Source organism: Phascolarctos cinereus, unplaced genomic scaffold, assembly GCF_003287225.1.
Source record: "Phascolarctos cinereus isolate Bilbo 61053 unplaced genomic scaffold, phaCin_HiC Scaffold_2;HRSCAF=192, whole genome shotgun sequence".
NCBI classification, from domain to species: domain Eukaryota; kingdom Metazoa; phylum Chordata; class Mammalia; order Diprotodontia; family Phascolarctidae; genus Phascolarctos; species Phascolarctos cinereus.
In genome coordinates, this window is record NW_027555625.1 from 202,784,333 (window position 1) to 202,810,135 (window position 25,803).

The following is a 25,803-nucleotide window of genomic DNA, read 5'->3' on the forward strand; positions in this document are numbered from 1 at the left end:
GGTCAGATTTGAACTTAGGTCTTCCTGATTCAGGCCCACTGCTCAATATGCAATGTGCCATCTAGCTGCCTTTCACTTAAATATATGTGTTTTTAATGGATTTTGTTTTCAATTAGGGTGGAGGAGGGAAGATGAGAGAGAGAGAGGATGCAGGTTTTGGGTGATTTAAAATACATATAATTTTTAAATTAAAAACAGTTTTTAAAGAAACAAATGAGGAAGATAGGAAGAATCGACATGTACACAAACAGATATGATACAAGGTCATTGTTCTCTTCACTGTGCCACCTTGCTGTCTGTCTTTTACATTTAGCTCGGGGGAGATAGAGAAGGCTTCCATGGATAAGGTAACACCTGGGCTGAGTTTGTAAAGTTAAGAGGAATTTCTACAATAAGGTAAGGAAAGGGTGCATTTCTCAGGATGGAGGCCTTTGTGATAGTACCTAGTTAGGAGAGATAGGACCAAATTGGGAATCAGCCAGCAATTGGATCTGACTAGTATTTAGAGTACATAAAGGGGAGTAAAGAAAAAGCTGGAAATGTAAGTTGGAGCTAGGTGGTGATGGAACCTAAATGTCAGGCTAAGGAGTTTTCATTTTATCCTAGAAAGAATAGGGAGCCATTGGACATTTTTTCATGAGAGAGCACATAGTGAGCTCTTTGAATTAAAAAACTTCTTTTGGTAGATGTATGAAATGAAGGATGGAGGGGAGAGATTGGAAGCAGGACAAACAAAGGCAGATGATCTCTAAGGGTCCCTTCCAGCTGTAATATCCTATAAGCCTGTGTCCAACCCAAACAGATGTAACAACAAGGCCTGTAGCCATAGGTGGAGTCTTCTGCAGAATAGCATTAGCTAAAGTGGATCTGTTTCTCCAGAGGGACTCCTTGGCTATTTCATTGTTTTCCTGTTGGCAAAGGTTTGTTGGTTGTTTCTCCATTTTAATCCCATGTGAGAGGAGGAGCCTTGGAATTATCCTAAGGAGAAGCTCAGAGCAGAGGCTGGGGAGTTTAGGCAGCTCTGTATATTAGAATGGAAAGAAGGAAGGCGTGGGAAGAGTACCATTATGCTTAAAATAGTGGCCAGAAGCTTTGGAGATTCCAAGGATTCTGTTAATATACAACTAACTATTTCATTCGCTCTACTGTTTGCCAGAAAGTCTTGAATGAATGGGGTTTTATGTCTCATTCAAATCCAACAACTTTGGCTGCAGCCCAATTTCTGTAGGCCCTTTGGGGAAGGCTGGCTGATCTGGGTGCTTGCAGAGGGCTGGGTGCTTCAGTCTTCCCATTTTCTTTTGAGAGATATCAGAGTATAATAGAAAGAATACTGGGCTCAGAATCAGAAGATATGAATTTCAGTATCCTGTGCAGCTGTGAGCAAGCCTGTTTCTTCATTTGTAAAATGAGGATTTGGGGCAGCTATGTGGCACAGTGGATAGAGCACCAGCCTTAGAGTCCAGAGGACCAGAGTTCACATACAGCCTCATAAACTTACTATCTGTGTGACCCTGGGCAAGTCCCCTAACCCTGTTTTGCCTCGATTTCCTCATCTGTAAAAATGAGCTGGAGAAGGAAATGGCAAACCACTCTAGTATCTTTGCCAAGAAAACCCCAAACAGGGTCATGAAGAGTGATGGGGCATGACTGGAACAGTTCAACAACAATGAAAAATGAGGATTATTATACTTATAAACTAGGTGGCATAGTGAGCTTTAGTGCTAGACCTGGAATCATGAGTTCAAATCTATCCTCAAGAATTTTATAGTTGTATGACCCTGGGCAAATCACTTAACCTCAGTCTGCCTCAATTAATTCATCTGTAAAATAAGGATTATAAAAGCAGGGTCAAGTGAGATAATGCCTGTAAAATGCCTAACAGTGCTTAGCGCTTAGTAGACACTTAATAAATGCTTGTTTCTTTCCTACCTTGTAACAGAAGTTATTAACACAGGAAAGGCACTAAACTTAAGAGGAGTTAGGAAAGGCTTCTCATAGAGGAGAGGAATTTTAGTTGGGGCTTTAGGGAAGTCAGGGAAGCCAGTTGGCAGAGGTGAGGAGTGAGAGCATTCCAGAGCATGGCCAGAGAAAATGCCGGGAGCCTAGAGATGGAGTGTCTTGTTCATGGAACAGCCTAGAAGCTAGTATCAATAGACATCAGAGTATATGGCAAGGCAATCAGTGTAAGGAGACTAGAAAGATAGTGGCGGGGGGGGGGAGGGGAGGGATGGGGGGGACTAGGTTATAAAGAGCTTTAGATGCCACACAGAGGATTTTGTATTTGATCCGAGAGACAACAGGGAGCCCCTGGAGTTTGATTAGGGAATTGAAATGATTGGATCTGTACTTTAGGAAAATCATTTTGGTGACTGAATACAGGATGGATTGGAGTAGGAAGAGTCTTGAGGCAAAGAGACCCACCAGCAGGCTATTGAAGTAATGAAGGTGTGAGGTGATGAGGGCTTGCCACTAGGTGGCCTTGTCAAAGGGAAGGGAGCATATTTGAGAAATGTTGCAAACTTGAAAACAACAGGTCTTGGCAACAGATTGGATATGGGGGATGAGAAATAGTGAGGAGTCAAGGATGACTCTTAGATTGTGAGCCTGTCAACGTATCAGCAGCCTGGTAGTACAGTGGATAGAGTGCTAGTCCTAGAGTCAGAAAAACTCATCTTCCTCAATTCAAATCTGGCCTCAGACATATACTAGCTGTGTGACCCTAAGCAAGTCACTTAACCTGTTTGTCTCAGTTTCCTCATCTGTAAAATGAGCTGGAGAAGGAAATGACAAACTACTCTAGTATCTTTGCCAAGAAAACCCCAAAAAGGGTCAGGAAGAGTCAGACACGACTGAAAATGAGTGAACAACATCAACACATCAGCACCAAGATGAGAACTGATAATAAATAAGAACAGTATTCAGAAAAAGATGACCTACAGTTAAAAGTGTAACCCTGAAATATTTAAGCAAGCTATTGAAAATAAAAAGAGAAATGGAGAAAAGACATGACATTGACATTGATTACAATAATTTCATTCAAAAGTTAAACCATTGTGACTAATTGCTACAACAAAGAAACCAAAAGGCCCTTACTCAACAAATATTTGACTTACTTGCCAAGCCACAATAGTTTAGAATATAATTTCATCTGTAAAATATTGCACAGAATCATGTTGGACAATTATAAGCAGGATTGTCTCATAAAGCAGAGAAAAATAGTAGAGGGCAAAATCAGTTTAAAGAAATCTTGATGAGATATGCCACCAAGCAAAGTCATCCAAGGGCATTCAAGGATGAAAATAGAAAGAGGACTGCAAACATAAAAAATGGGAAGAGTTTGCAAAAAATGATTACAATAAACTATTTTGTCCATCAAAAATATTGGCACCATCACACTTGGATCCTAACATTACAATCCCTGGGGTATTCATAAAGTAGAAATGTGCTAAAGAGAACAAAAATGGGGAAAAAAAGCCACTTGGATTGGATCAAGTATTTATAGAGGAGATCTGTGCTAGAGGTTATACAATTGTGAGTACACTGAGAGACCAATTTAACATGATGTATAAAGGTGGGAAAGATACCAAAGGAATGAAAAAAACCTTGAGCCTTATTGATTCCAAAAAAAGATGACCAAAAACACAATAGCTGTTTGCCCATATGGACCTTGAGAGACCATCATATCCATTTCCTGATTCTAAAGCAGGCAAACCTCTATACCATCTTTACTACTAATTCTGGTATCAAAATATATTTTCTGAGTTATCTACATGGATCTTTCAGAACTCTACTTTCTTGGCTAATGAAGGGGAGGCAGTACTTGGGAGTCTGAAGACCTGAACTCTAATTCTGGATGTGCCCATATCTGTATGATTTTGGACCAGTATCTGTACCTTTCTGGGTCTTGGTCTCCTCCTCTGTATAGCTGAGGGAGTTATACTGGGTGATTTCTAAAGTCTCTTTCTGTTGTGACATTCAGAACTCCATCTGAAACAATCATTCTAGGGGCTTTGGAGTCTATGGATGAAGACAGAATACTCCATATTCTTCCCCTGGTTTCTTACGTATTTCTCCTGTTTTAGTTCCTATAACATAGAAAAGTAGGAGAAAGGTCAGGCCTCTCATTAGTTCAGTCATCGGGCTAATTCCCCACAAAAAGCCAGGAGGGAAGAAGTCCAGATTTCCCAGGAATGATTAATCAGCAAGGCATTTAACACTGGTGCCACACAGGGAATGATACCCATGTAGCATTCACTTATTGCCTATTTATTAGAAGAATTTTGTAGTTTGCATCAGGAACAACCACGCTTCGTATTCCTCTTACTCTCTGCTCCGTTGATGTGGCCTGACTGCAGTTTGCTAATTAGCTCACTAACTCGATCTCTGGAGATACATGGAAGGAGGGAGTGAAGGAATTTGAAAAATGTTCATTTTGTTCCATGATAGGGTAAAATGACCATAGGAGAGGAGGTTGAAACTAAAGCAAGGTTACAAAAGATCAGTATCTGGTATAAAGCCTTAACATACCTGCCTCACACCCCCACCCCCACCCCTGTTCTAGGACTATGGATGATCAAAAGTTGACTGCAAATGAACAGTCTGGCTATACATAGGTTCAGTTTTTAGCTCATACATCAGATTTATTAAAGTCCCTTTTCCAGTTCAGCCCAGGCAGACTTTTTTGAATTTTTTTTGTCTTTAAGTTTATGATTAGCTTTTTTTTTTTTGGAGGTTTAGTAGAGATTTGGGATGAGGAAACTTGGGCTCTAGAGTTGATTTGTTCCATTAATTGTGTGAGTTTGGGAGCAAGCTATCATTTACATCCCTGGATCTTACTTTCCTAATCAGGAAAAGGAGGATTTTGGAAGGATTCTACAAAGTTCCTCCTTGCATTCAATGATTTTTCATTTTATTTTCCAACTCTAGTAGGGGTAAATGCAAAGTCCTATGCTAGGGATCCAAGAATCAGTTTTACAAATACTAGATGGGGAAGTGCAGCAGCTGAAAATAGATCTAAGGATTTTAGTGACTGCAAGATCAAAATGAAATACAACATGGAAGCCAAAAAAAGATAATGTAACCTTAGGGTGATCTGAGAGACACACGTTATTTGAAAGGAGCGAAGAGATAGTCCCAATGTACTTTGTTCTGATTCTGGTTGGAGCACTTCTATAATATTTTATTCCATTTTGGTCACCACATTTTAGGAAGGACATTGACAAACTAGAATAGCCAGAATGGTGAGAGTATTGGAGGTCATATTTACAATGTAAGGATCTCTTAAGGAACTGAAAATGTTTATTGTGAAGAAGAAAAGAGTTGGGGGAACATGAAAAGCATCACACTGGGAAGGGCATTAGATTTTAAGTCAGAGGCCCAGAGTTTGAATCCCAGCTTTGCAGCTTACTTCCTGTGTAGCTTTGGCTAAATTATATAACCCTTTTGGGCCTCAGTTTCTTCATCTGTAAAGTTGCATAGGTAAGACTAAACGACCACTGAGGTCCCTTCTAGATTTAAACCTATACTCTTCCCTCAAATTCCAGATAAAGTTCTCCCTTCTACAAGAAGCCCTTCCTTGTTCAGATTAATTCAAAGGCCTTCTCTCTGTTACTTACCACTAGTTTTACCTGGATATAGCTTGTTTGTACGTACATAGTCATCTGCATATTGTCTCCCCCACTAGACTATGAGAGAGGGGACTGTCTTTTGCCTATGCCCAACACCTAGTGCAGTGCCTGGCACAAAGTAGGAGCTTTGTAAACGCTTATTGTCTGATATAAAATAGTCAAAGTTTTCGTTTAAAGCACAACCTCCATAATCCTCAGATCCCTTCTCTCTGACTTTGGACTGTATTGTGTGTGTGTGTGTGTGTGTGTGTGTGTGTGTGTGTGTATGTTTATATACATAAATTCATATTTATATACACACATATGTGCATTTTTATATTTATGTCTCCCACCCCCAGCAGACTTTTCTTCCTCATTAGATTTGGCTTGGGGTAATATTAAAATAGTTTGTCATTTCCTGAGTGTACACACACACACACTCCCAGCTGGGGCTGGAGTGAGGAGGGAAAGGGGACCAGGAACAGGAAGAGATGAGAAACCTCACCTGGAATTCCTGATCTGTTGTTCATATAGCAGAGTTGTCTGTGTAAAATGGCACAAAATGGTATCTTTCAGGTACACCCATCACCCCCTACCCCACCTCTCGTGATTTCAACTTAGAGACAGAAAGACCTAAGTTTGAGTCTCAGTTTTGCTATTTCCCATCTGCATAAACTTGAGTATCTCACTTAACCTCTCCAGGCCTCCATTCTGCTTCTGTAAGATGAGGGGATAAGAATACCTTCCTGGGTGGCTGTGAGTGCCAAATGAGATAATGTAATAGATAATACGTGGATGTTATGTAAATGAAAACACTTCCAGACTTTATGGATCTGGGCCCTCATTGGCATGATTGTTTCTTCTATTATTAAGGGGATAGTTTTACCGAGTTACACAGGCCAAAAATTCATCACCTCGGGGCAAGCCTAGTTATGAGTCTCTTTACATTTTACTCTGATGTCTCAGAGATGTCAGACATGCAGTTCATTTCTAGGCCTACACTTGCAGCCTTTATAGTTTGGTAGAACCTGTCAGAGCTTGTGTTTTGCTGGCATAGCCTTCAGAGCCTAAGGTCCCCTCCACCTTCACCCCAATGAGGCATCGGATGACGACATTAGTAAAGGAGAGATGTGCAATTGAGCTATTATTAATTAACTAAACTTCTAATAGCCACTTTAAAGATTGGTTCACAACAGCTTCCATTTATCAGAATTGCCTGGTTGCTATCTTCCATTATCTCACAGAATTTTCACCAGCTCATCGTCTGTGATCCAAGGAAGGTGGCACCATCATGGAAGCGTCAGAGGCCTTCTTTATTGCACCTGCCTCTCTCTTCCCACTGCCCTCAGTTTTAGGCTCCCTGCCTCCCCTCCTTGAAGTACCTAGTACTGTCCTTTGTGTCTACCTGCTCATTTCCCATTCCCAACTAAATGTTACTCTGTGTTAATTTTAAGCAAATATGGTCCCTTCCCCAAAATAATTTGCATTCAGAACTTTATCCTTTTTTTTCTTTTTTCTTTTTTTGAGAGAAGAGTGGTATCTGGTTAAAGAGATTTAACAAGTGGTAGTAGTTTTTGTTTTTTCTGGGGGTGGGGAACCAACACATATTACCTCAAGCCTTGGTTATTTTGCATTTGTATTTGTTTTAAAGTATAGGAGAAGACTCATAAAATGAGAATCAGAGCTTGATGACCCTTTTGTGGAAAGCTGTAGAATTGTGTTTGGTAGACATATTTTGCATTCCCAGGCCTCTGCATTTTTGTACGCCAAGAGGAAAAGGCAGGAGTAATTTGTAAGACAATCGGTAGACAAAAATCGGGAGCAACCAGTCGTAACACAACATAATTATTTCTGTGTAACACAACATAATTATTTCTGTGTAATGACTTCTCCTTGTTTCGGTCCAGAGCAGTGACTATTATCTTTATCTGTCACAGGAAAGCTGGCTATTCGGGAACCCCTGTGGTTTAGTGTTGGAGTTTCTAGGAAATTTGCAATTCAAGTTAATCTCATGTTCCCAAGAAGCCAAGGAGAACAGGTTACATAAGTTCTTTGCCACAATGGGAGCTTCTTCCTGCTCAGAAATGTTCAATGGAAACCTCCATTGGTGTCACTGAGTCAAATTCTCTGATTTTCCAGGGGAGGGAACTGAGATCCAAAGTGGGGAAAGAGACTCAGCCAAGGTCACAATACTAAATAGTGGCAGAGCTGGGGCTGGTAGCCAGGTGTCTTGATTTAGCATCATAGAATTTAGGAGTCTGAGGACTCCCGGAAGCCATCTAGTAAAAAAACAAAACTAAACTAAACTAAAAAAAAACCTTCACTGTAACATTCACCACAAATGGCCATCCATCCTGTGGTCGAAGACTCCTAATCCGATGGAGTCACACAGTCAGCAGTTATCAAAGGTGGGATTTGGAGTTGGGTCTTCTGATTCTAAATGCAGTGGAGAATTATTAAGGAATAATTATGTTGTCATTGTTGCTGTTGTTGTCATCATTATTGTTAGTTGTTTTGGAGGCCGTCAAGGTGAAGTACTTGCCCAGGGTCATACAGCTAGTAAGTGTCTGAGGCCAAATTTAAATTCAGGCCCTCTTGACTCTTGGGCTGGAAAAAGTGTTTTTTGAAGTAAAAACGGTTCATGGTACAAGTACAGTGATTAAGGCCTTGTTCCTGAAGAATGTATCACATGTAAACTCTGCACAAGGTGGACCTAGTGTTAGAATTTAGTTGCCATCATGTAGATCCATGAAAGACAATATATTGAGAGGTAAGAGAGCCAGTATCAGTGTCAAGAAGACATCAGTTTATGTCCACCTCTAAATTTACTGACTGTGTGATCCTGGGGCGAGTCATTCAATTTCTCAGCACCCCAGTCCACTCTCTAAGACTGTGACTCTCGGAAGTTCTTACTCACAATACAGTTTTCTTTCCTGTGTGCACTGAACATTTAAGTTGGCAACATTGCTGCAGTCAGGAAACTTGCAAAAGAGCCCTTTTTTTTCTTATTTAGTTCTTTATGAATTCAAGTTCTAACATTTTAAAGTTAAATCTATGTAACAGGTGAGTTATTTTTATTTTGAGAATATTATGCTTAGGGAAAGGGAGTAAACATTTCTTTATATAGTACTTACTATGTGCCTAGCACTGTGCTAAGTGCTTTTTATAAATTATCCCATTTGATCCTCATAATAAACTTGTGAGACAAGGGGCAGCTAGGTGGCACAGTGGATAGAGCACCAGCCCTGAAGTCAGGAGGACCTGAGTTCAAATCTGACCTCAGACCAAACACTTGACACTTACTAGCTGTGTGACCCTGGGCAAGTCACTTAACCCCAATTGCCTAAAAGCAAAAAAAAAAAAGTGTGAGACAGATGTTGGCAACAGGCTGTCTGCTATTGGAGGAGCAATTTAATTCAATAAACATTTATAAAGTGCCTTTTGTTGTTGCTGCTCAGTTGTTTTAGTCATGTCTGACTCTTCATGACCCCATTTTAAGTTTTCTTAACAAAGAGACTGAAGTGGTTTGCCATTTCCTTCTCCGGCTCATTTTACAGATGAGGAAACTGAGGTAAACAGGGTGAAGTGACTTGCCCAGAGTCAGACAGCTAGGAAGTGTCTAAAGCCAGATTTGAACTCAGGAAGATGAGTCTTCCTAACTTCAGGCCCAGCACTCTATCCACAGCGCCACCTAGCTGCCCTTATTAAGTGCCTACCATATGCAAGGCACTTGGCAGAGCTGGGAGTAGCCTGGACAAACACAGAAGAGCTCATCACTAGAACATGAGTCACTGGGTGACCCTATGGCTGAGAAAATTCATGGAGATTGTTTATTAAGGAGTTGGGGGCAGGGCTGCAATATGTAATGTGGAAGAAGCCCCCCTCAATAACAGCAGAAGACCTTGGAGCTTGCAAGCATGGTGGAAATAGGAGGGAGCAAAGTTGGTGGCTGGCATAAAGATCTTTCTTGAGGACTCCTAATGGCATTGTCTTTGCATAGCACCAAGCAGAGCTCTATGCAGAGCTGGGAAAGAGGAGTCAGTGTGTTCAGCCCCTGGGGTATTTCGTGTCGAACTTGAGAATTTAAATGGGGCATTTAAAAAAAGGAATCCTTCTTGCATACAAGTATGCTCTTTGAGTTCAGGTATAAAGAGATATTTGAGTTTCTATAGCAAAGAACATTGACCAGAATTCTAGTCCTGGCCTTGACTCTTAACTGGCTCAGTACTGGACAAGTCAGAATCACAAAATCTCCAAGTTGGAAGGGACTTGGAAGTCATCCATTCCAATTGTTACTTGAATAGGAATTCCTTCTACAAAATCTCCAACAAGGGGTTATCTACATTTGGCCTGATGACCTCTCAGAAGGGAGAGTCTACTACTTCCCAAGGTAGCCCATTGCATTTCCAGATAGCTGATGTTGTGAAGAAATTGTTTCTTACCTTAAGCCTAAATCTTCCTCTCTGCATCTTCTACCCGCTGTTTTTAGTTCTGCTCATTGGAACGGAGCAGAACCAGCCTGCTCCATCTTCTACTTGACAGGCCCTGGAAGGGTTGAAGGTTTGCTGCTGTTGTTCAGTCATTTTAATAAAGTCCTACTTCTCTGTGACCCCATTTGGGGTGTTCTTGGTAAAGGCACTGGATTGGTTTGCCATTCCTTCTCCAGCTCATTTTACAGGTGAGGAAACTGAGGCAAGCAAGGTTAAGTGATTTGAAGGTATCTACAAAGTTTTCTCTTCTTCAGGTTAAGTAGTCTCAGTTTTTTCAATTGATCCTGGTACTGAGGGGTCTTGATGTCCTTTGCTATTATCATACTTGCTCTTCTCTGGACCCTCTCACAAATGATTTAAACTTTCTGGAACTCAGTCATCTTATCTATAGAACAGGAGAAACCATGCCTGCTTGGCCACAGACTCTAAGATGTTATATACACACAGAAGAGATTATTGTTAGTTTTAATTTACATTAGAGAATTTTGAAAGTTATTAAATACAATACAAATGTAGAGTTCAGTTACTCTGGGAATTTCTACATAATAACAACTGACTGCACATTTATCATTTGGACCTCAGGACAACCCTGTGAGGTAGATTCCACAGATATTATTATCTGTGTTTGACAAGTAAGAAGATGGGGGCCCGTACATGAAAATCATCATCTATTTCTGCCCCCATCAGCAGGTATATGTCAGAGTTCTTCACTGGGCTCTTTTCTCTTCTGTCCTGTCTCCTGCTCATCTCATCCACTTTCATGAGTTCAACTAATATCTCTATGCAGATGATTTTCAAATTTATCCAGGCCTTATCTTTCTCCTTATTCCCAGTCTACACATCCAGTTATCTGATGGACATGTCCACCTGTCAAAGCCATTTCATAACAATGTTAAGATATTTAATTTGTAATATTATAAATATTGTTAGATGTAACCCACGTAAAAATTCTTTGTGGAGAGTCCTCAATTTTTTAAGAGTGTTAAGGCATCTCAAGCCCCAAAAGTTTGAGAACTGCTCTTCTTTTTTTTTTTTAGAGATACATGCCTTTTTTTTTTATTAGAGATACATATAAACTTTTTCTGTTCTTCTTTGCATATGAAAATGTTCATCTTTGCTGGTATTTGTCAAGTTCAGAATAATAAAAAATTAAAACTGTTAAAACCAATTTCTGCCAGACTGCTTTCTAGTTTTCCCAGTAACTTTTGTTAGAATTGGTCCTTTAATAGTTAGAGTTTGCAGATGGTGGAGTGAAAGCAGTGACTTGCTTGAGCTCTCCCCCAAACCACTCCAAATACCCATAAAAAATGGCTCTAAACAAATAATAGTTAGAGTTTGCAAGAGAACTGCTCTTCTGAACAAACTGACCTACCTGCTCTATGCTCCTAACTCTGGGCCTTTGCAAAGACTGTCCCCTCAGCCAGGAATAAAAATAAAATCAACATTTAATTTTCAAAGCTGTCTTCTTGTCTCTGATTCATTCCAGCCCTCTTCTCATTGGGGAAGGGACCCTATCAATAAAATCCTTTTCTCCTTCCCACCCAAACCATTAAACACACACACACATACACACACACACACACACACACACACACCCTTGTACTAAATATGAATGATTAAGCAAAGAAAAAAATTCCTGCATTGCCAGTATCCGAAAAATAAGTTTCATTGTATATCTTGAGTCCATTATGTTTCTGTCAGCAGATGAGTACCTGCTTCATCATTAGCCTCTGGAATCTTGGTTGGTCATTGCATTGTTCAGAATCTGGAAGAAATCTTAGAGATCTAACCAATCTGATTCATTTTACAGATGAGGTAACAGGCCCAGGAAAATTAAGTGGCATACTCAATGCCTCATACATGGCCAGTAATAGAGTTATGATTCAAACCCATATCCTCTGACTCCATCCTCAGGCTCCTAGCTCCTAGTGTAGAAGATTCTACACCAATTCTCATTCCCTGAAATTCAGAGCACTTGGCTTTTTGAATTCAAGGTAGAATTTTGATTCTGAACAGAATTTCATCCTGTGTTTATTCAAAACCCATCAGACCTACATTACTATCATTTGCTGCATGTGTGTTTTAAGCTCTGAATATCTTCCCAAGGCCTTGTATCAGAATTAAGGGAATGAGGCCCTTAAGACGATTGGAGGGGAACACCATTGCCATTCTTCAGATAAGTTCTTTTCCTGCTGGTCTGCAAAGCTAAATAAAAGGAAATACTCAATTGCTGGGATAGGTGGTTCTGGATCTTCCATCACCTTATGCCTAATACTGGGCCTTGAGAATGGAATGGAATGGATAAAATTTCACTGGGTTTCATTCTTTTATTAAACAAATCCTTATTTAGTGCCTGTTGTATGTAAGGCACTCTTCTGAATATATTTTTGTTGTTGGGTTGTTTTTTTCAGTCCTGACTCTTTGTGGCCCCATTTGGGGCTTTCTTGGTAAAGATATTAGAATGGTTTGCCATTTCCTTCTCCAGCTTATTTTATAGATGAGGAAACTGAGGAAAACAAGGTTAAATGGCTTGCTCCAGGGTCACACAGCTATTAAGTGCCTGAGGCCAGATTTGAACTCAGGAACTTGAGGTCCTGACTCCAAGCCTGGTGTTCTATCCATTGCACCACCTAGCTGCCCTCTGACTGTATAGGGAGAGAGGGAAAAGAGGAAGAAACACACATCTGAGTCCCTCCCCTCAAGAAACTTACAGACTATGTTTTTCATGACAGCAGATGCGGAGTTATATCAAATTGCTGCCTTCTCAATGAGGGGAGTGGGGGAAGGAGAGAGGGAGAGAATTTGGAACTCAAAATTTTAAAAAATATTAAAAATTTTTACATGTAATTGGGAAAAAAAAAGTAAAAAATTAGAAGTAAAAAGAAAGAAAGAAACTTGTGGACTATTTAGGGAGTTTGGTTTTATGTGGTATGTAGGTGGTATAGTGGCTAGAGTACTGAACCTGGAGTCAGGAAGACCTGAATTCGAATTTGGCTTCTGATACTTAACAAGCTATGATCCTGGGTAAGTCACTAAACCTCTATTTACCCTTCTATAAAATGGGGATATCAATAGCTCCTATCTCCCAGGGTTGTGAGGATCAAATGAGATGTTTGTAAAGTGCTTATTAGCACAGTGCCTGGTATATAGTAAGTGCTTTATAAATGTTAGCTATTAGTAATAGTATCAAGAACACTGAACTTGGAGTCAGGAAGAGTGGATTTGAGTCCTTTCTTTTTTAAATTGACTTGGAAAAATCACTTGACTTCCGGACCTCAGTCTCCTCCTTTGTCAAATGAGGCATTTGGACTAGATTGGGGGGTTTTAACCTGAGGTCTGTGACTTTTTTTTTAGAAATATATTTTATATTAATTTTGATATTCAACATAATTAATTTTCTTTGTAATATTTAATATTTTATCTTATGCATTTAGAAACATGATTTTGGCAAGGAGCCATTGGTTTCACTACAGTGCTGTGATATCTATGAAAACAAACATTGTAAAGAATCCATGGGCTAGATTATCTCTAAGATCTTTTCCTCTCTGCTGCTAGAATCCAATGAGCCTAATAAATATAATACTACAAGGCAGAATGGTCAAGGCTGTGAAAGAGGCACAAAGGAAGTGATATGAGGGTTCATTTTATAGTCAAGAGGTAAAGTGACTTGCCCAAGGTCACACAGCTAGTATGGGTCTGCAGTCATACTTGAACTCAGGACTTCCTGACTGCAGATTCAGAGCTCTATCCATTGCACCACCTAGCAGCCTCATAAGAGTTTGTGATTCACCAACAAGTTTTCTTTTTGTTTTTCAGTTCCCACTGACAGTGTTGCATTTGCTCCAGGCATTTCTCCTCCCAGTGGCCCTCTCTCACCCATCATCTTCTTTGTTACTATGCAGGGCACTTACAGAAATTGAGGCTGGCTGCTCCTTTTCTCAGAAGGCAGCTTCTGATCACACCTGCTGGAGCCACCTACTAGAAACATCTAGCAATTAAAAGCTGGGCCTGAAGCCAAGAACTGTGATTTTTATTTATTTCAGCATAGAGGTTGCAGAGTCTCCGCAGCCTAGCAGACTGATTTAATAAAAAAGCAAGCAGACTCAAAAAGAAGTTTGCAGCCTGATGTACATGCTTGGGGCTTCCGCTCCAGAGACTTATTAAGCATACATGGGTAGGTGAATGACAGCAGTTGTCTATCTTCTCTTTCAGGGGTATGGTCTAGTGGTCTGGCCTTAAGACTTGGAGTCTGGGAGCCTGAAAATTCTCATCTCAATTCTGATTCTGAATTTTCTTGGCCTTAGGTAAGTTATCCCATGATGACTGGATTTGGATGCGAAGAAGGGTCAATAGGAGAGGTGCAGAGGGGAAGATAGGGGACAAGGAGTTTAGATTCAATCATATTTCAGGTCCTTTTCTGCTCTGAATCTACAATCCTATGATCCAGTAAATCCCAGAGATATCATAACATTTGAAGAGAACTATTATTTCCCTTCCTGAGGAAATAGCTATTGACTTATTAATAATAACAAAAGTCCCTCACATTAGCCCAACAGAGTGCTTTCATGTACATCATCTCCCTTGATTCCTACAACAGTGCTGTGAAATAGACAAGGCAGATGTTATTACTTCCATTTTACAGATAAGGAGACTTAGCCTCAGACATTTGAAGTGACTTGTCTTAGATCCAGTGTGGTAGGGTAGGAAGAGAATTAGCTCCAGAGTCAAAGGACCTGGGTTTGAATTCTGCCTCTGACACTTTCAGAGGCACAGCAAGTCACTTACCCAGTCTGGGCCTCAGTTTCCTCATCTGTACAATGTTGATGTTGTGCTAGATGGCATCTGAAGTCTCTTCCAGTTCTAAATCTACTAGGCTATGATTGCATGAGCAGTGAGAGACAGCATCAGGAATGGTACCCAGGTCCAGCCCACCAGTGATGCCTCTCTTCCCTTCTCCCAGACACTAAAATAGCCAGAGGCCCGTTAAAAGAGGTGGTCGTATCAGGTTCGATCTCTGAATTCCTCAGGATTTGGAGGGCCACTTACTCTTTTTCCTTAAACAGCTAGATGGTACAGTGGATAGAGTGTTACACCAAGAGTCAGGAAGGCATGAGTTCAAACCAGGCCTAGCTGTGTGACCCTGGGTAAGTCACTTAACCTCTATCTGCCTCAGTTTCCTCATCTGTAAAGTGGGGATACAAGCACCTACCTTCCAATGTTGTTGTGAGGATCAAATAAGATAATTTCTCTAAAGCATTTTGTAAGCCATAAAGCACAATATAAATGCTTGTTGTTATTATTATTATTATCAGCCTTACTGAGACCCAGAAGATAGTCAAAGTTACTGTCTTCTTTAGTAAGTAAGAACAACGGCCATTAACCTGTTTACCTGTTTCCTCTTCTACCGAGTTTGTAATTTTCTATAAATGACCTAGTAAAATTTAATGTGTTCCTCCAGTCAGCTTGGATGTGCTCAGAGGTTGCCTCAGAATATCAAGCTGCTCCACATTAGCTAGGGGTGCCTGAGAGCATAGAACAAGAATTAAAAAAAAAAGTCATGGGAATGTTCTATTTTAAATAGTTGAATGTTCTCTCCACTATTGATGCTCCCCAAGTCTCCCCTTCTTCCTACCCTAGGCAGCTGTTGTCTATAAATCTTCTATAGGAATTTGTTTGCTTGACTAGGCACGTTTTATAAGGAGGTGAGGAAAGAAAATAGATTTTCTTTCATTGAAAAGATAAAATTATTTTCTAAAAAAAATCTCCTACAATGGGTCTGCCCAATAAGCTGGAGGCCTTCTTTTAAAACTTTTGCTATTTTGTGGATGCCTGTGGAGCAGCTTAAAACATCCATTATCCTTCATTTTCACAGCATGAGTGTCCCTTCACCTTTTTCCAGTCTTTTGTAAATAGACATTACATAGATAGATAGATGATAGCTAGATAGCTGTTACCTGTCCGTGGTGCTGTGCTTTACATTACTTTCACAAGTAAGTCGCTATTGGTTGTGGTAGGGAAAGGAAGGACTACAAGTAAGCATTTATTAAGTGCCTACTATATGCCAGGCAGTTGGCTAATTGCTTAACAAATATCATTTCATTTGATCCTCACAACAGCTCTGGGAGGTAGGCTCTAGTGTGATCCTGATTTTACAGTGGAGGAAATTAAGACAAACAGAGGTTATGAGACCGGCCCAGTAAATATCTGAGGCCAGAGTTAGATTCAGGTCAGAGTTCTATCCACTGTACCATGTAGCTGCCTGCCTATACTCATCATGAGTCTTTCCATTGCCCTTTGGGAGATCTGCAATTTTGATTCTTCTAAATCATCCCGTAATTATAGAATCACTGTGAGAATGTTGCTTTTGAAAAAAAAGTACTTCGGCAGCCGTGAGCAGTGCATGGAATCATATTGAAAAGGGCTCTACTGTTTCCTAATTGGGATCTATTTGCTTTCCTCCTATTCAGTTCTAGGCTAAGCTCATTATCGATCAGTGCCCATCCCAGTTCATTATCTACTTGCAGTGTCCATCCCAGCAATAGGGACTGAAGGCTAACTCTGTTAACAGCCAGTTTGGCTATATCTCATAATCTGAACAATATAGCCTCCATGTCCAGTTAGTTCCCTCCCCGGCCCCAGTGTGAATGACAACGCCAGTTTCTTGAATGACAGTAGATTTAGGCAAACAGTTATCAAGCAAAATGTTTCCATTTCCATCTGTGTTAAGAAAGAATCTGAAATAATAATGGCATAGTATATAAAATTAGGTAGATTAGGAATGGAAGTTGGAGAGAGGGGTGTTCCTTTTTGCGATTATCTCGTTATGAATCAAGGCAAAGCAAATATAATTCCATCTGTCAGTGATAACATTTGTTCAGTTCTATCAGATTGTGAGTTCCCTGAGGCCAGGGACCCTACTGTAGCTGAGTATATTTCTCCCAATCCTGATTGCACTGTTAATACTCAGTCATTTTCTGATGAACTGAATTATTGATTTACATCAAAATATTTGCAGCAGAGCTTTTTTGTGGTAACAAAGAACTAGAAATAAAGTAGATGACTATCAACTGGGAATGACTAAACAAATTGTCCTGCATGAATGTAATGGAATATTACTGTGTTGTAAGAAACAATGAATAAGAAAAATATAGGGAGTCATGAGATGACATATGAACAGATGCACAGTGAAGTAAGCATAACTGGGAAAACAATATACATAATGACAACAACAATGAACATGGAGTTAATTGAATTGATGTTCATTTGTTAGCATGATCTCAGTGCACTTCGGGAAAAATGCCCCAAATAGGGTGAAAATGAAAGGATCGTTTATTTGGAGATGAAAGAAAAGACCTAAATTTAGGAATAACAGCTTCAAAAAAACAAAGGGAAAATACAAAAAAAAAATTTATAGCATCCTCCAGTTCCCTAAAGGGAAACTCTGCTCATCAAATACTCCTTAGAGTCCCCAGAGATCCAAAGGGACAAAGCTCAAATTTGATCTATCATTATAAGTCAGAGGGGAAAGTAGAGAAATGGGAACACTGAACATCTAAATATAACCATGTATGGGTGTAGAAACCCAGTTAGTTTTGGTTCTGCTCTTAGGACAGGGATATGGACTGCACCTGTGATTTTATTGGTAAAGGGAACTCCAAGGTCAGGAAACCCCACTCCCCCTCCCTCTTTTCCAGTGTGGGTCAGCACCTTTTCTGCAACTTACAGGCTCAGAATAGAGGTTCTTAACCTGGGGTCAATAGACACCAAAGGAGTCTGTGGATAGATTTCAGGAGGTCTGTGAACTTGAATGAGGGAAAAATTACATCTTTATTTTCGCTCTCCTTTGTTTTTATTTGTAATTCTACATATTTTTTAAATGTAATTAAAAAACATATTCTGAGAAGACCTCCCTAGGCATCACCAGGCTGACTGCCAAAGGGGTCCGAGACATAAAAAAAGGTGAAGAACCCCATGATGAAGAGCATTGCCCACAGCACTGAGAAGTGGTGATTTCCCAGGTTCACAGCTGGTATGTGGCTGAAGGGCAACTCAATCCTAGTTCCTTCTGGTTCCAGGGCTGCTTCACTACACGCTATGCCAGACTGCCTCTCACTCTACTGTCAGAGTTGACAAAATTCTCAGTCTGCTGTGATGAATGAATGGATCTTCACTAACTATAAATGAAGCTAAGGGCAAAGGGAGTAGAAGTGAGACTCTTCTCACATTAATTCCTGTGACTGTAGAATCATAGAAAAGCTAGGAGAAGTTTTGGGGATCGTCTTGTCTAGCTATGATTCTGAACATTTTTGAATATGAAGACCTCTTTTAACTCAACACATTTTCAGACTCCCATGGGATTGGAGTTAAACTATTGGTGTCTATTGATTGAGAAAATGCACACTAACAAGTGTCCATGAATTCAACAAGTAAATTTGTTTTGATAGTCTTCATAGCTCTAGGTACATTTGATAAATCATGATACACATATCTGCGACTTTTTTTTAACCTGTGGATGGTATATTTGCATATTTGGGGATCTGTAAGCCAATCATTGGAGAAACACTGATCTAATTCAGGCCCTTGATTTTACAGATGAAGAAACTGAGTTCTAGAGAGGTGAGGTACTTCCCCTAGGGTCACCCAGCAAGTCAGTGGCAGAGCTGAGTCTAGAACCCATGGTGGCCTTTGCATCCATATGCAGTACTACTGCAACATGTAAGCCATGTGGCAAAACAAATGCTATAAGCTTCATCTGGTGAAAGGGAAGAAAGAAATGCCTGGGAGTGGGGAGGAAGCCAAATGAAAATGCTTCTGTCTTTGTCATTAATTGTTTATGCCACACCCCCAGGTTTTGTGATTTGTGATGTGGTAGAAGGACAATTGCCTGGACTGGGAGTTAAGAAAACCTCAATTGTAGTCCCAGTTCCTCTATCTTGGGAAACTTACTTCCCCTCCCTGGGCCTCAGTCTCTTTATCTGTGAAATGGAGAGGTCAGACTAATGGCCCCTGAGGTCTCCTCCTCTTCTAAGTCTGTGATCTCATGCTCTGTAAAATGAGGAGGTTGGATGCATGTGGCCTCTCAAATCTTTTCCAGCTCGACCATTCTAGGGTTCTCTTTGGTGGCTGGGCTGGGTTGACCCAATCTCTCTCCTCCCTCAGCCTCACCCTTAATCAGGCATTAAAGCTGTAGACCAGATGGAGTAGGGGCACACCCCTACTGTTCAGCTGCCACACCTCCGAAAGGACACTGGTTACTTAATGTGTGTGCATTTTCTCCCACATTTTATTTCTTTTCATCAAGGGTTTTTAAGAATGGATTTTATAGGTTTTGTCATGCCCTGAGCCCTCCATGAAACTGGGGGTTAAGCAGTAGGCTTCCCTCGGCACAGGAAGTAGATGATATGTGTTTGTTTAGATTGCTAGCAGTTTATCCCTCTTCGTAACACGATGGGGTAGCATCAATGGCATCCTGTTTTTTTTTTTTAAAAAAAAAAGCTGGCTCCAAATCCACAGAGTTTTATGACCTTGGATAAGTCATCTCTCTGGCTTTCAGTTTCCTCATCTGTAAAATGAGATAGTAAATCTTACCCTTCCCAGTGTACAGTTGTCATAAAGAAGGCACTCTGTAACCCTTAAAGTACTAAAGAATTGGAAATAGTTACCATTGTGTGGGACAGAGACCACTTACTTGAAAATAAAAACAAAGACTTAGGTACCTTGAAAGTTGAAAGGAGTTTATTGCTTTCTCATGAGAAAGGGTACCACTCCTGGTCGCCATTGTGGGCCAGGAGAGTACGAGTTCCTTAAGGAAGTAAAGGCTTATTTATACCCTAACGTGAGCTCCTCCCCCCAACCCCCTTCCCCTTATCCCATTGGCTGAGCTTTCAGGGGGTACAATCTATTCACGGAGACACAAGTTTGCCCAGAGACAAGAAAAGGCAGGAAACTTTTCAAGGGCAAGCAGTTCAGGTTGGGGGCAGGGCTATTCTTTCTGCTAAGTACTTAGAAACAGAGTCTGAGTGGGGAAGGGTTTTGAAAGCAACAATCAAGAACTATTAACAAGAACCATTGATCCCCTGAGGAAGCTTCCCTTCTGAGAGATCATCTCTCACACCATCATTGTCTGAGTAACATTTGTAAAGGCTGATTTCTTCTTCTACAGCTGTGCGTGTGTGCATTTAGCGGCATATTTTAAGTGTCTCCTCATTACTTTTTAAAACTCAATCCTGGAGGATTCCTACTCCAGGGGCATTGCCAGAAGTGTATTGGTAGGGCAGGAAATGTGTTGCTAGGACTAGGGTCTTGGAGCAGGAAGAGTTGGGGGTGGGGCCGAGATGACAAATTACCAGTTCCATGTTTGGACACTGTGCAGCTGTATGATTATCTCGGTGGGTTAAAAACAACAGCCGTCTGTGTAGAATTCATGGCTAATTGCTTTTGTGTTGGCCCCTTTTTGCAGTCAGGTTACCTCCAATTCTGGGTTTCCAGGAAAGCGTGTGTTTTCTCCCTATTCTCAGAACTTGTTCATATTGAGCTTTCAACACAGTGTCACTGAGTCCCAGTGATGGGGATGATTCCCTGTTTCTTGAGTGGGATTTTTCTGTGCTGCTTGTTCCACAGTGTAACTGGAATGTGCCTGACATGTTTTCCAGACCGCCACTTCCTTCCCATTCTCTACCTGTCTCATTGACTATCAGAGCCCAGAGGAATCTTAAAGGTCATCTAGTCCAGCCCCTGTGCTTTTATGGGCAAGCAGACTGAGTTCCAGAGAGGCGACTCTTACAAGATCACACAGCTGGGCAGTAGCAGAGCAAAGACTAAAGCCCTAGTCTCTTGTTTCTTGAGTTCATGTTCTTACCACTACATCATAGTGACCTACCACCTCATTAGTTGTTTTTCTACCTCTTGTCCCTGAGACCAACTACTAGCTTCCAAGTTTGATAGTCATGACAAACTCAGGGTAATGCCCCAGTATTTCTGTTTGTGGAATATTTTTGTAGTGTACGTAGGAGGTTTATGTAGATGATGTTTTCCACAATAATTTAGTTTCTTTTGCATGGACCTGCTGGCTAGAGATGAAGAAGAGAAGCAAAAATGCGTGACCTAGTGTAGAAAGGGCCCAGATTAAGAGCCTGAAGATCTGGGTTCTAGGACTAACTGGGTGACCTTGAACAGTTGACCCCCCCCTTCTCTGATCCTCAACTCCCTCCTCAAATGTAAAATGTGGATGTTAGACTACATGGGCTCCAAGGAATCTTCTTACTTTAAATTCTGTTCTGTAGTCTGTATCTAATATTACTGTAATCTGATATCGATCAAGTGCATTGGCCTTGTTTTTCTAAACCCTCCAAACAAACATTTCATTGAGTGCTTACAGTGTGCAGAGACCCTGTGTTAGCCTCTAGAAAGAAGACACCATTCCATCCCTCATAGTCTGACAGTAGTGAGGAAAAGTGGACACAAAGAACTGTGATACAAAGTAGGACATGGTGAGCGTATGAAAGAGCTACCAAAATGAATAACTCTTCGGTCATGCAGTGCTGTGATTGGATAGAGAATTTTCAAGTTTATAGTGTTCTAGATGATTAGAGAAGGGATAAAGAACATTTAATTGGGGAAATCAAGAAAGGCTTCATAGAGGAGGTGACAACCTGGGCCTTGAAGGTTTTCTTTAAAAACACTGTATATGTGTGTATATATGTGTGTGTGTATAGTGTGTGTATACACATGTACATATATACACATATATAGAGAGTTGAGTAGAGTTATTGGAAGGGCATACACACAATTGTCATATACACACACACATACATACATATGTTTGTGTGTATGTGTATATGTATATCTGATTACTTAATATACTACCAAGCAGTATACTACTTAGTTTACTATATATATGTGTGTGTGTATGCATGCATGCATACAGAGTAAGAGTTGAGGACAGTTATGTGTATGTATGTATACACACATGACTTAGTAATATTTTATATAAGACAATTATGTATACATATACATATGTGTATATATATGCATATACATATACTAAGTATACTTCTTGTATAAGGAAACAGTCATGTATACATATATATTTATATACTACTTAGTATACTTTATAGATATCTATAAAGCATACAAAGGGGTAATATATGTGTGTGTATTTATATAAGGCATGCTTAGTATATATATTTATAAATAAATTTATGACATTTAATATAGTATATTAATAGAGGATGATAATGTTGTTTTATTAAGATTTTATATATATCTATATCTATATCTATATCTATAAATGTATACAACCGCCCCATATATAAAGTATACTAAGTAACATATACACACACACATATATACACACACACATATACACACATACATACATACATATATATATATACACATACACACACCCCCATATACATATACATACACGCACAGAGAGCACTGGCACTGCTCAATTACCCTAATCAAAAGGATGGAGCGGGCAGGCTTAATGAGCATGTAGTTCTGCTCAGTGTTTCTCTTTGTAGGATAGTTTTGTAGTGTGTCAATGAGGCTATGTAGAGATGGTCTTTTCTACCATAATTTAATTCCCTTAGTTGTGTTCCTCCTTTGTTTTATAGAAGTTCATACAGATCTCTGCAAGGCAGTGGGCACAATGGGAAGAGCATTGGTTCTGGAGTCAGAAGACCTAGGTTACAATCCTGCTTCTGGTGCTAATTACCCATGGGACCTTGGGCAGACCTCCCTGGGCCTCCCTTTCTTCATCAATAAAATGAAGGGGTTGGACTAGTTACCCCTCTGTGCTTTTCAGCTGTAAATCTGTGGTCCTAAATTTCTCTGAAAACTTTCTGTTTGTCATCTCTTAACAGTGCAATCATATTCCGTAACATTCTTATGCCACAGCTTGTTCAGTCTCTTGCTAAGTCATTCTCCAACCAGTGGCACCTCCTCTGTTTCCAGTTTTTTACTTCTGTAAAAAGGGCTGCTATAAATATTTTCTTCCATCTATGAATTCCTTGATGTATATGCCTAATTGGGGTTTTGCTGGGTCAGAAGGTAAGAAAAGTTTAGTGACCTTTTATCATTCCTTAGGTGATTTCAAAGGGAACTTTCAGCTCTGGAATTTTATAATAGGTGATGAGTTTAATTTGGTGCATTTTCAGTTTGTTCACATTCATATAGAATAACAATTATAGCTAATGTTGATCGAAAACTTTAGTTTTGCAAAGCACTTAACACACATGATCATATGATCCTCACAAAATCCTCTGAGATGGATACTAAAAGGTATTATTAACTACACTTTACCAATGAGGAAACCGAGGCTCAGAGAGGCTAATTGGAGTCAGAAGACCTCGATTGCAGTCTTCTACCAATTTCTGGCTGTGTGGCGTTGGATACTTCTCTGTACCCACATTTCCTTCTATAATAATATCTTACCTAAAATGAGGAGATTGGACTAAATAATCTCAAACATCCCTTTAGTTCTAAAATTCTGTGTCTCATGTCCTTTGCAGGTGAAAAAGGAAGAGCCAAAATTCAAATCCCAGTCTTCTGATTTCCCAATCATTGTTCTTTCTCCTATACCAAGCTTCTTTGCATGGCTATGCTGGGTCCCCTAGGATTTGAGCATGTCCCACTCCTTCTCATAAGGCAGAAGGGGCCTGAAGTGGAAGGGGCCTGAAGAGGCATGACCTGGGGTGGGTAACAGACACTGCAATGGTCTTCTTCAGCCTTAGAGAAGGGGAAGACTCTGGAGGATTGTAGCCATTAAAATTGGAAAGGACCTTATGCATCATCTACTCCAACCCCTTATTTTATGGATGTAAAGGAGCTTAAGGTTCAGAAAGAGAAAATGATTTGCCTAAGTGTAGAGTAAATGTCAGAGCAACCATTTATTCCCAAATCATCTGACTCTGAAACCAACCACTCTTTCTGCTATATCAAAGCAGCATCCTGAACTTTGTCAGGTGATCTTTACCTCTTGGAAACTTGGTACATGGATGACACCAGTTTTATAGCATGCAAAGATGGTAGTAACTGCCTCTCTTAACCTATGGCCCCAGTGCCAGCCCCTCCATTGTGTACATGGCATGTGGAAGGTGGGCCCTGGAAAAGCTATATTGCCTTTGTGGCAACCAGTAAAGCTTAGGCTGTGTTTCTAGCATTAAGCAGACAGGGAGAAGTCACAATCAAGTTTTCTACAAATCAGATTGCTGAGGGGCAGGGGTCTTTGTACAGTATCTGGCACATTACAAGTGCTTAATGCTTATTGACTGTTGACTTTGGTGTGGAGGAAGCATGGCTATCTTCAATTCAGTAATCATCCTATGGATTCAATTATCATCTCTGTGCTGATGATTGTCAAATCTACTTATCCAGGATCTAATCTCCTTGCTAACCTGTAATAATTTCACATCTCCAACTATCTAATGGACATCTCAAATTGCATGTCCTATAGACATCTCAAATTAAACTCAATACGTGCAAAATTGAACTCATTTTCTGTTCCCCCAACCCCTCCTCCCCTCCAGACTTCCCTGTTACTGTCAAGGGTGCCACTATTTTCCCAGTGCCCCAGATTCACAGCCTAGCTGTCATCAACTCCAATCTGTTACCAAGACCTGTCAGTGTTACCTTCATGATATCTCTTGCATATGCTTCCTTCACTCCCCTGACACTGCTACCATCCTAATGCAAGCCCTTATCATCTCACACCTGGACTATTGCAATAGCCTACTGGTTGGTTTCCCTGCTTCGTTCCTTTCCCCACTTTGATCCATCTTCCACTCAGCTGTCCAAGTCATCTTCCTTAAGTGCAGCTCTGACCTCGTCACCCCTCAGATCAATAAACTCCAGTAGCTCTATCACCTTCATGATTAAATACAACATCCGTTTGTATTCAAAGCCCATCATAACCTTCCCCTCCACTTTGGGGGTGGGGGAACAAGCATTTATTAAACACCTACTATATGCCAGGTACTGCGCCAAATGCTTTACAAAATAATCCTGCCTCTTACATGCACTTTCAAATCCAGTGACCCCAGCCTCCTTGCTTTTGCTCATCCAGCAAGACACTTCATTTCCTGATGCCACGACTTTTCATTGGCTGTCCCCCATGCATGGAATGTTCTCCCTCCTCATCTCCACTTGCTAGATTCTCTGGCTACCTTTAAGTCTCAGCTAAATGTCACATAATTACCTATTCCCCTTAATTGTAGTACCTTCCCTCCTGTTGATTATTTCCTGTTTATCCTACACATTGCTTGTTTATACTTGGCTATTTGAATGTTATCTTTGTTATTAGATTGTAAACTCCTTAACAGAAGGAACTGTCTTTTGCCTTAAAAAAAAGATCCCTGGGGCTTAGCACAGTGCATGGAACATAGCAGGTGTTAAATAAATGTTTATTGAATGAATGGGTGATTGACTGGGGTGTCTTTGTTAAGACCCCTACTACAACCACCAGGAAGCACCAAGGCTGTCTGAGTATGGGTAAATGAGCCCAGGTCAAAAAAATGGAATTAGTAGAATAATTAATAATAATAATTTAATTCTAATAATAACAACAATAATGATAGCATTTATAAAGTGCCTTAATGTTTGTAAAGCATTTTACATAACTCTTTTGATCCTTATAACAACCCTGTGAGATAGGTACCATTATTATCACCATTTTACAAGTAACTTGGGCAGGATCACAAAGC

The 25,803-nt window shown here is 40.3% G+C and overlaps 1 protein-coding gene across 7 annotated transcripts in view; it reads left to right on the plus strand.

The window, feature by feature from the left end:
- HPCAL1 (hippocalcin like 1) overlaps positions 1–25,803 on the plus strand; it is a 192,228-nt gene that overhangs the window by 121,461 nt on the left and 44,964 nt on the right. For 6 of the 7 annotated variants that reach the window (XM_020992667.2, XM_020992670.2, XM_020992669.2 and 3 more), the window contains one exon: positions 14,309–14,400. The exons of the other annotated variant lie outside the window; for it this stretch is intronic. The gene's annotated coding sequence lies outside the window, so the exon portion shown is untranslated. The remainder of the gene's footprint in view (positions 1–14,308; positions 14,401–25,803) is intronic. 7 annotated transcript variants of the gene reach the window in all.